At 45.2% G+C, this 12,315-nt stretch overlaps 1 protein-coding gene across 3 annotated transcripts in view; it reads left to right on the forward strand.

The window, feature by feature from the left end:
• The window catches only part of IRF2 (interferon regulatory factor 2), a 151,532-nt gene that overhangs the window by 53,465 nt on the left and 85,752 nt on the right, over positions 1-12,315 (forward strand). The window lies entirely within an intron of this gene.

The following is a 12,315-nucleotide window of genomic DNA, read 5'->3' on the forward strand; positions in this document are numbered from 1 at the left end:
TATTATTGGACGCATTCATCAATGCAATTAGCGCTATTGCGGACCGCAACGCGTACAAAAATACGCGTTGCCGCATTCCGCACGCGTAGACATGCGGCAACGCGTATTTTTGTACGCGTTGCAGTCCGCAATAGCGCTAATTGCATTGGTGAATGCGTCCAATAATACGCATGGCGGCCGGCGACTGGTGAGTCGTCAAAAACGAAACTAAGTGACAGCGGGGGACCAGAGGATTCCAGAGCGGCGCCGAGGGCACAGGACTGCTGCAGAGGGCTGGTAATAGCCCCAGGTAAGTAAAACTCTTTACCCCCCGTTCAGTTAAGGTTCCCTTTAACATTACTTCTAACATAAAGCTTGCCATGAAAAGAGAGCCAAGCAATATCCCACAATTTATTTGGAATCCGCGGTGAATTAAGAAGTCGCAAACCCTCCAATTTTACGCTTGGGCAATCTCTCAGGTATAGTGGCTCATGAAAGTATGAGTCTACCATCCGGCTCGTAAGGACACGCCTCTCGACCGATTTGATATCCTCCACAGTCAATCCCCACTGCCTTAATTTCTCCATATTTATATTCTTATAATACCGGTTGCCTGGCAGTCCTACTGATTTTTGGCTTCAGAAGCATCCTAATCACCTGAAACAAGCATGCAGATAATCTTGACATTTTTGTCAGAAACCTGATCTGCATGCTTATTCTGGGTCTATGGCTTAAAGTACTATAGGCAGAGGATCAGCAGGAAGGCCAGGCAACTGGTATTAAAAAGGAAATAAATGTCAGCCTTCATATCCCTTGGACGTCAGGATCCCTTTAAAAGTGATGAACATTTTAAGCAACGATTCTTCTGTATAACGGGCCTGTTTTCCCACATCTTTTATGTAGCTATGTAATTGCCATTACAATGTGATATTTGCATTGGACTTGTGATTCCCTATGTGTTCAAGCACCTAGAGCCATATGCAATTCACTTTTTCACATGAGTTTTTTCTCCTAGGTAATATTTTCATAACTTAAAATAAAATTACTTTTAAACCACCAGCATACAAGAAGATACTTCAAATCATTTTTACAGTCATTTTTCACCTACAATTTGGTACTTTTTTCCATTGCAAAGTGCTAAAAAGTTGTTTGAAATAGAAGATGAAAAATGATCTAGGAGAAAACGTGAATTGCATGTGGGCCCTTGTGTGTGTTCTTTTGGAGGGCTTCTCTGCATACCATCAGAATGTGTTGTGTTCCCTGTATTGCTTTAGCCGCAGCGCTGATTGCCACCAGCTAGTATTGTACATAATCTGTGACAGTGAGAGAGCGCATGGACTGCTTCCTTTCATTTTGCAGATGTCTTTGGCATGTTAGGATTTGCTTCATTTTCTAATGGCTAATCGTCGGGAGTTTCATTTCCTTGCTATGTTTTTGTGTGTGTTTTTTGTTGAGAATCCACCTGCTGCGAGCCTGTGCAATTCTGAAGACTGTTGCTGGCTGATTACATCTATCTTATGTGTGTTGTGGCATGATAAACTGTGGCTGGATAGTGTACTGGTTAATGGCTCTGCCTTTGACATGGGAGACCAGGGCTCAAATCCTGGCTAGGGTCAGTACCTATTCAGTGGGAAGACATAGGGCAAGACTTCCTAACACTGCACTTCCATAAGTGTGCCAATAGGAGAAAAGCGCTATACAAATGTTAGGATTATTATTAACTATATATTCTGGTCTGTCATAGTTCTAAGCAGGGTAAAATATAACTTGAAGTCAGCCTCAATATAATTTATTAGCATACTCACCCAGGCCAGCTGTAGTTGTTGTGTACAACTTGAATTGATCAATTCAGTCAGGCGTATCCAGTGAATTATGATCTTCTAGCTGTTATTAGCAATAAAACATTGGAGCTGCTTTAGAAAACTTTGAAGAAAGGGCAACGGGAAACTTTTTTTCCCCCAAGGAAACCATCACCAACCCGCTTTAAAGCATCAGTGTACTTCTATAAATCATCACCCTTTTTTTCTAAGCCCTCCCCTCCCTGTAGTGGCCCCTATTGGCTGGGAGTCTTTCCCATAAGTATGTTGCTGCCTGCTCCAATCCAGAAACATGCCCCATTTAGTTACACAGCAATGTGGGTAGGAGAGTGATTGCTCTGCACAGGGCTATGGAGTTGGAGCAATTTTTGGGTACCTGGAGTTGGAGGTTTTATAAACTGAGGAGTTGGATGCTTTTTGTACCGACTCCACAGCCCTGGCTCCGTAGTTAAAGACCTAATCAGTCAATAATGGGGAAGTATGGCTTTAGATTAAAGGATACCTGAAGTGACATGTGACATGAGATAGACATGGGTATGTACAGTGCTTAGCACACAAGTAACTATGCTGTGTTCCTTTTTTTTCTTTTCCTTCTCTGCCTGAAAGAGTTAAATATCAGGTATGTAAGTGGCTGACTCAGACAGGAAGGGACTCCAGTGTGACTGTGACAGATAAGAAATTCCCCTTTTTATCTCTTTCTTGCTCTCAGAAGCCATTTTTTGCTAGGAAAGTGTTTTTATAGTTGGAATTTCTTATCAGTGAGGGTCACACTGTAGTCACTTCCTGTCTGAGCCATTTAAATACCTGATATTTAACTCTTTCAAGCAGAGAAAGAAAAAAAGGAACCCAACATAGTTAGTTGTGTGCTAGGTACTGTACATACCCATGTCTATCTCATCATGTCACATGTCACCTCGGGTATCCTTTAATCGGGAGGAGGAAGCTGGAAGTTACTGAGGTGCATATGAGATTTTATAAATTATTGCAGCAGATTTTTTTCCCCTCTTATTTTGCAAAAACTGCACGCTTTTGACGTCTTTACTTTGTTTTCCTCTAATTATGTCTAGACATTTTTTTTTTTTTTATGTCAAATGCATATAATGCTGGGAATACAAGGCTCGATTTAGAGCCCTTTAGATGGCTTGATTGATAATTTCCGACATGCCCGATCGTTTCCGCGCTCAATTCTGAACAGGAGACAATGGAAAAAGATAAGAAAAACTAGCAAAAGATAAGAGAATCGAGCACGAAAATCGATCGGACGTGGAACTGAGCGAAAAAATCGAGCCGTGTATTTCCAGCATAAAACTACCTAAATGTGGGCTTTTAAAATGCTATTTGTTGTGCTGTTTGCTTCAGCCTTATCTGGAGCACATCTGCAGGGGAGAATGCAGCTTATTACATCAGGGGGTCTCACTTAAAGGGGAATGCACACGGTTTTCCCGCAAGCAGTATTGCATCAGATTTGACAGTCCATGTTAATCAGTGGACTTGTTCACATCTAGTGCGGTTTCCACCAGGGCTGTGGAGTCGGTCCAAAAATCCTCCGACTCCTCAGTTTAGGATTCCACCGACTCCGACTCCTCTAATTTGCATATTACAATTTTGTTGATTAAAAGTATGTAACATGAAACTCGTCTCTTGACTGCCAACGCTTAGGAATTTTACAAGACAACTGAAGTGAGAAGGATATGTAGACTACTATATTTATTCCCTTTAGACTAAAACTAGTCCTTGGTAAGAGTACTTGTAAAAGGTACAAACCGGAACAAAGAACATCTATCAGGCCCTAGGCCGGGGGTGCCCAATAGGTCGATCGCGATCTACCGGTTGATCGCGACCGCCTATTTGGTAGATCGCGGCCTCTTGGCCGCGTCCCATCACAATTTGCGGCCGGCAGCTTTCCCATCATATTTTGCTGCCAGCCGCCAGCCAATAGGAAGCGGGGAAGAGAGAGGAGGCGCTGCTGAAGAGGCCTTGACGCGACTTCATGGCTGGCTGGCGGCGCCGGGCACACGCGCACACGCTGGACGGTGGCTGCACAGGACGCTGGCTCCTACTGCGCATGCGGGGCTGCTCACGCTACACTGGATCGCTCCGAGTCCGAGAGGGGAGACCAGACATCGCCGCTGGAGAGAGGTAAGTGATTGAGCACCCATCCTACCTATGCTAATGCAACCTATCCCTACCTACCTACGCTAGAGGCACCTATCCTACTTACCTATACTAAAGGGACCCATCCCCCACCTACCTATACTAAAGGGACCCATCCCCCACCTACCTACGCTAGAGGCACCTATCCTACTTACCTATACTAAAGGGACCTATCCCCCACCTACCTATACTAAAGGGACCCATCCCCACCTACCTATGCTAAAGGGACCCATCCCCACCTACCTATGCTAAAGGGACCCATCCCCACCTACCTACCTATGCTAAAGGGACCCATCCCCACCTACCTATGCTAAAGGGACCCATCCCCACCTACCTATGCTAAAGGGACCCATCCCCACCTACCTACCTATGCTAAAGGGACCCATCCCCACCTACCTACCTATGCTAAAGGGACCCATCCCCACCTACCTACCTATGCTAAAGGGACCCATCCCCACCTACCTACCTATGCTAAAGGGACCCATCCCCACCTACCTACCTATGCTAAAGGGACCCACCCCCACCTACTTACCTATGCTAAAGGGACCCACCCCCACCTACTTACCTATGCTAAAGGGACCCACCCCCACCTACTTACCTATGCTAAAGGGACCCATCCCCACCTACCTATGCTAAAGGCACCTATCCCCACCTACCTATGCTAAAGGTACCTATCCCCACCTACCTATGCTAAAGGCACCTGTACCCAGCTACCTTTGCTGAAGGAACCTATACTTAGCTACCTATACTGGAGGCACTTGTACCTGGGGGCTATTCGTGATGGGGGGGGGGGGGGGTCTGCAACACTTTAAATGTTGGTAGATCTCCTGGACTTGGCAAATTTTAAAGTAGCTCGCGAGCCGAAAAAGTGTGGGCACCCCTGCCCTAGGCAATGTAAGTGTGGGTACATGTAAGAATGATGTGCAGGTACTCTGCAGGGGAATGAGGAGATTGTAAACAGACAACACCTCTGTGTTCAATGTGCACAGCATTCTCAGTGGATTCCCTGCAGCTCTGTGGGGAGTGCATATGTAGAGTATAGTACTACTGTGTAACAAAGTAAACCTGAGACAGATGAAATTAAAGTTTTATACATACCTGGGGCTTCCTCCAGCCGCCTTCAGGATAATCAGTCCCTCGTTGTCCTCCTCCACCACCTGGATCTTCTGCTATGAGTCCAGGTACTTGAGCCAGTCGGGCGTAGTGTGCATGCACACACTCCGCCGCCAGGAGCATACTACACCTGTGCAGCACAATTGCGCAGGTGCAGAATGTTCCTGGCTGTGGGAGCGGCATGCGGCCGGACAGCGCTGACTGGCTGAATTACCAGGACTCATAGCAGAAGATCCGGGTGGTGGAGGACAGCGAGGGACTGATTAGCCTGAAGGGGGCTGGAGGAAGCCCCAGGTATGTATAAAACTTTACTTTTCATCCGTCTCAGTTACCCTTTAATTTGTAGTCACCAAACCAAATTTTAACAACATATCGCATTATTTGATTTCATCAGCAAAGGGAGTGCATACATTTGCATAAATCCGCATCAATGCAGAATTATTTCCATCTCGTTGACCATCTCTATTAGTGACACAGCTACACATCAGGCTTTATTCTTACAGCATAGATGTTATTTAGTATATATAAGAGATTCCTGTGTACACATCATATATACAGTCACAATCAGATATGTATATCTGACCTTAAAAATACGGGGACTGCTTTATTGAAGCAGCACAAGTAACTAATTTTGATTGGTTTATTTCATTTTTGTGGACTAAGCACAGCTATTACTGTATATATACTGTATATATACATTATTTTTAATGACTATTATCTGAGAAATAGAAAAATTTATCATATTTTCTATTTTAATTACAGTTACAAATTCATTAGGAGTCGGTGCATTTTTTCCCGACTCCGACTCCAGGCACCCAAAATTGCCCGACTCCACAGCCCTGGTTTCCACATGCAGGGAAAATTATTATTGCACACCGCGTGTAATTCTCATATGCAACAGACAGCTGCTGTCAGCTGACAATGGATGATGCACACATTAAAACATCTTTTCAATGGAAAACTGCAGACGTGTGAACCCTCCCACAGGCCTCTTCACACGACCCAACAATAGTACAGTTTAGGCTCCCATCTGCTGGCCGTTGATCACCCTTAGTTGATTTTATTGCAGCTGAATGGCAGTGGTGTGGTAAGCGACGGTACAAAATTGCGCAGCAGCACTCAATGTGCCTTAATGCGGTGGCCACCTCTCCACTGGTTGTATCAAGAGCTAAAAACTGCCCAACTGGTGCCCAGGAGCCGATGACAGGTGGGGCCTTCAGACTCCTGTGTGAAAGAGGCCCTAAAATGGCCAAACAAGTGGATCATTTTTCTGGGAAGTTCAATTTACATTAATTGTATTCTTGTGTTACAGTTGGCAATGGCATCTTCCTGTTACCAGTCAGACTGCATGGTTTTTTTCTCAAGTTTGAAAATAAGAGGCATTCTTATTGGTTGCCCACTTTTGGTCTTATGAAGTCCCCATTTACTTCTGTTTTGTAAAAGTTTTCCATTTTACATACTGTGGTGATGAGATGTGTAAAAGTTTCAATTCTCTTTGTGTTATCTTGCTGAGCATGCCCAGAGTACTGCATGTAGACAGTATGTTGTAACTTATTCGGTTATTTCTGCTTCCTGTGCATCCGCCAGTTATACAGTACTTCTCTTTCTGAACAGAAACTGTACACACAGCTCTATTATTAGAATATGAAATAGGAAGTACAGGAAGCGGCAAGACAAGAATGCTAGAAACAGTTTTCAGTTTGTTTTGTGATGAATAAATGTGTGTAGTTCCCTCCCCCCCCAACCCCTTCCCTTTAAAGGGAGACTGAGATGAAAGTATAAAAATTGTATTAATCTTTTATGGTATTGCTGTGTTTATTTTCCCAGAACTGAACTTTGAGAGATAATCTTTGTGGTTAGGTGTTTTTTCCATGTGGCTGAGCAGTCAGAATACTTCAAAACAGCAGTTGGATGAATGATATTTGAGAATTGCAGAATTTCTGTAGAAGAATGTGCTGTTAATCCTGCTATCTACTGAACCTCTGAGGAGAGCAACCTTATCAGCCGTTCAACCTCTGCAAACATTGAGGGCCCCTTTCTACTGCTGTGGAAACAGGCCCTGAGGGAAAATGGTGGGATGTTCTCTCAGAAGGCAGGAGCCTTCAGAAATAGTTGTGGGAGCGGCATGCGGCCGGACAGGGTGTAGGTGGGTAGGTGTTCACGACGCACGTAGCCATGGGTGTGGCCATGACATTGTATGGGCGGAGAGTAACCGTAACACCAAAGCAGCAAATATAGCCAGCTATGACCATTTAAATAATAAATGCAGCAACAGTTGCCCCAGACACCAGAAAATGTGGGCAGCATTTCACCAGACATTTCACCTGCAAAAAAGGAATTTTCTCACCCGGCCGGCCTCTGGCACGCAGCTCCCCCGGAGATATTGCTCCTGCAATCTGCCACGCTGAATGGAATAGCAGGGCTATGGGAAGATGGCGCCCGAAGCCTTGTACTGGAGACACAAATAGCCTCCAGTACAGGGCTTCGGACGCCATCTTCCCATAGCCCTGCTCTGCCTGCCGGAAGACTCCACAGGCTGGAGTGGGGCTGCGGGCTATGAACTGGTCTAATAGACGCCGCGGCCAGTTAATGCAATGGACTGTGGCCAGAGTCCCGAGGCCGGGACGTCCCACGGCTAAAAGCGGGACTTTTCCCGGGACATAGCACAGGCTGGGACAGCGGACCCCGAATCCAAGACGCGTCCCGGCTAAAGCGGGACTTCTGGTCACCGTACTTTAACCCACAATTGAACTTCATTCCAATCAGCAGCTGATACCCCCTTTCCCATGAGCAATCTTTACCTTTTCTGGAACAGATCTTCAGGGGGGTTTGTAAGCCTGATATTGTGGTAAAACCCCTCCCACAGTGTGATGCCTATGTCATGACAGTTTCCTGTCTTTGAACCTTGTTGCATTGTGGGAAATAACAGCTTTTTCCAACTGCCAAACAAGCAGTTGCTCCCTCTGTGCAAATATAGATATTAAAAAACAAACAACCTTTTAGCCTATTACATAGTTTGTGTGTGTGTGTGTGTTTATAGATAAGGGTAGTTGGTGCTGTCTTTTTTTCTTTTTTTCTTCTTCTTCTTCTACTTCCATGTCTGCCAGTAGATAATGACACACAAGCTCATTGTGAATGAATGAATTACACGTAGAGTATCAATCGTTCTCTTGATCTATCTTTTATTTTTTAACTTCTCACTTTGCAATGTATTGATTCATACCCCCACTATCATTCAGTAAAATTCCTCTTAAAGCAGCCCAGAAGTGAAGAAAAACAATGAATGCAACTTGCCTCAGTAGTGGGATGCGTTTGGATAGTCCAGAGGCTTCCCCATTCCTCCTACAGCCCACCAATCCAGTGCTGGGTCCTTCTTCATCTGTTATCCATGAGCGTGACCAGTGTTCTCCCCAGGCTCTTTTAGCCGGGTGCTCCACCCGGCTGGATTTGGTGACCACCCGGCTGTCATCGGCTCACCTCCTATGCTGTAAGCAGAGTTGCCCTGCATTTTCATCTCAACCTACCCGGCTACTATTTCATGCCACCCGGCTACTATTTCATGCCACCCGGTTGGAAACATTTTCTGGGGAGAACGCTGAGCGTGACAGTGGACAAGTGCATCCGCACTGGGCGCGTGTGTGAATATGGACCCTGCATGCCATGCAATTAAAATGAAGTGCTCATGCACAGGTTTTTCCACTGAGTGGAGTAGGTATAGAATGGACCAAGCGCTGGAACGGTGGACTGTGAGAGGATGTGGGAAGCTACCGGACTATCCAGAAGCTTCCCACTACAGAGGTAATTTGTGTGTTTAAGTATTTATTTTTTTTCCACATCAGGGTTACTTTAAAAATGGGAAGCTTTACTGTAGTATACAGGTAGTCCTCGGTTTACTAACGCCCGACATACGAACGACCCGCCGTTACGAATGGCCCGATCCGTCGTGATGATGTCATTTCCGGCTGGGGGAAGTTTGAAGAAATTGCTTTAAACTTCTCCCGAGTGCCCGTGCCTGCAGTGCATGGGTGACAGAGGTACAGGGGGTACAAAAACCCACAGAGCATACAAAGGGGTACAAACGGAGGCACAGAAGGAGTAAAAACAGAGGTGGGGACATAGACAGGCACAGAGGGGGGGGACACATGAGCACAGAGATAACAAAGGCACTGAAGGGGACAAACGGGCACAAAGGGAGACAGAGAGGCACATAGGAGGCAAAGGGGACAGAAATAGCACAGCATTCCGGCTTAACTGATTCAGGTTAAGAACGTACCTACAGTCCCTATCTTGTTTGTTATCCGAGGACTACCTGTATAATAACTACGGCATTAGGCAGAAAATTCTTTTAATGTGTAGAAACTGGGGCAGGAAGGAAAGAAAAGCTACCAAATGAAAGTCCCTGATTAGAGATGGTCAGTTGATGCAAATTTTAAAATAACTTTATGCAAATTTCTGCAGCTTGCAAATGGACCAGTCAAATGTAGCAGCAGCTGCACTGGAATTATTAGCATCTCATTGACCTACCACTAATGTTAGAAACCTGGCTTTACTAATTATATTAGGTGAATTATCCACTCATCCCTAAGACAGTGAATTTTGCAGTTTTTAAAAAAAGAAAAATGGATTTCCTAGCAAGTATGGTGCAGTAACAAACATGAAGGTTTTTAAGATGGCTCTGGACCAGTTTTCAGGCATGGGATAATCTACACCCTAGATTCGCAACCATGAGGGCCTGAGCCCACTGAAGCAGTTGTGTCTGCTTTTCAGCTACACTTCAATGTTAGAGATGCTGAGTAGTGGATACAACTGCGTCAGTGGGCTCAGGCCCTAAGGGTCCTGTTGTTGGGCTTAGGGGTTACTCAAACTTCTCAAACTTGGGCCATTGTAGTAAGTGTTAAAATTGTTCAAATTTTAAAAAGAAAATCTGCAAAAACTTTTTTTTTTTAAACTGAACGTTCGACATGACGGATCACAGAACCGTTCAGATCCCTATTGACTTCCACGCTAATTACCACAATCATTTAAACGCTTGTTTGCGCCCATCATTTGTTTTCACGGCACGTGATTTTGGAAGATCAATTAGTGAACAGTCGTTCTTCTGGTGGATTCACAGCTTTAGACAATTCAGGAATATTTTCTACATTCTTCAGTGCGCTAGTGTTTCAGTGCATAATGCAAACAGCACCCTGTTCTACTAGCATGCACAGAAAGGATGGGCGCTCCAGCTGGACCGTCCACATTCCCCAGTCCTGCATTCCACTTTAATGACTGCCTATGTCTGGAGATGACCACCAGCGATAGCCAGCAACTATTACAATGATGGGTGGATCAAAGGATGCAAACAAAACACAAACTGACATTTAATTTACTCCCCCCCCCCTTATAAATCGCTACTATAGCACAAATTAGAATACGGTATGCTTTTCCATGACAATGTTTAAGAAATTATATTTAGGGCAATTTTTAAACAACCTTGCTATACTTGTGTGAGTTGAGGGATGGCTGAGGAGGCATTAGTCCAATCGGTGATAAAAGCTTTCCCTGGACAAGGGCTTGGAACTCTTTGATGATGACAGGACTGTGGAGTCAGTACAAAAATCTGACTCCTCAGTTTATGAAACCACCGACTTTGACTCCAGGTACCTAAAATGACTCCGACTCCTCGACTTCAACTCCTTGAATCCGACTTCTTAGACTAATTTTTACAAAGGCTATGTATTTAGTTCAAAAATCATTTGACTACGACTCCTCAGTTGATTGAAACCACCGACTCTAACTCTAGGTACCCAAAATTCACCAACTTCCCAGCCCTGCTTGATGAAAGTTCATGACCAGCCAGTTTACCAGCTCATATATTCTTTGTTACAGATCTTTTGTTTGTGCTTAAAGCGGAACTGTAGAGAAAAAAATAAGCACATTTTCACTTCCCTAGGGCTTCCCCAAGCCCCCAGCAGCTGTCCTGCCCGAGCCTCCGTTCTCCCGCCGCTGCTCCGTTCTGTACCTCGACTTGTAAGTCGATGCCAGCGCAGCCCTGCCAAGCGTATCCTTTCTTCACGTTCCCCTCTGCAATAGCGGGGAACGAGAAGAAAGGATATGCATGGCCAGAGCCGCGCAGTGGCCCGGCGGCGAAACCGAAAGTAGCTGGCGGCGGGAGAACGGAGACTTGTTGAGAAGCGCCGCGGGAAAAGACTACTGCTGGGGGCTTGGGGAAGCCCCAGGTAAGTGAAACAATGTGTTTTTCTCTCTACAGTTCCGCTTTAAAGCTTGTACATGCGTCCAACAAATCCACCCGATTGTCCTCTGATTTCGGTCCGTTTGACGACAATCTGGTGTGTGTATGCATGGCAAACGACTAGATGAGCGATTGATAACAGGCGATTAAACTCACATGCCTTTTGGGCTGATATCCTGCAGTTGGCCACATGTGTACAAGTCATTTGAGCGTTGTGCGCTTGTTTTTAATGAAGCGGTGTCATGCAGTCCATCGTTTTTGCTTGCACGCAGTATGTAAATAAATTGGTCGTTTGTCCATCGGTTGTTGGATGATCGTACCGCAATAGACTAGGCAGGTCGCGCCATGTGTTGAAGCCGGGGCTGTAAAAAAAATAAAAATGAACATGGGAGTTCTGGTCCACTTTCCGGAATTCCGGGATATCACGCAGCAGCCTTTGCAACAACCGGAGCTCTTCCGTCACATTGCGTTGCACTGCAGGTACTGTGGCCAGTCTTGTAGACTTTGTTGGTGCTGTATTGAGGGAGAGTACGGTGTTGCAGTAAGTGTGAAAGAACCTTCACATGTAACCACAAAAATTTGTAATAAAAACAGTACTGTATTGTATATCTTGCACATGAAGACAGCTTTGTATATCTCAAACTTTGAAACTCGAGTCTGTAAGTGGGGGACTGTGTGTTTTGTGTGTGAGAAATTATGAATGTGTGTTTATGGGAGGGCCACACACCCAGACACACACTAGTGTGAGTGACATGTAGACTATGAAGAGTTGTCAGCGGGGAATGATGCACGCTTTTGTAGTAGTCAGTTTTGCCATGCATGTGACAGAAATGGAAAAATACTCTGCCACGTCCAGTATTGCTTTCTGTCATGTGATGAACCACAAAGACTGCAAGCTGTATGCAGTTGCATGATGAAGTTACGCGATACAATATCTCATTTTATAAATGCTATTCATAGGAACTGGTATATTAACCACCCTGGCGTTCTGATTAAATCGCCAGGGTGGCTGCGGGAGGG

This window comes from Hyperolius riggenbachi, chromosome 1 (assembly GCF_040937935.1).
Source record: "Hyperolius riggenbachi isolate aHypRig1 chromosome 1, aHypRig1.pri, whole genome shotgun sequence".
NCBI lineage: Eukaryota > Metazoa > Chordata > Amphibia > Anura > Hyperoliidae > Hyperolius > Hyperolius riggenbachi.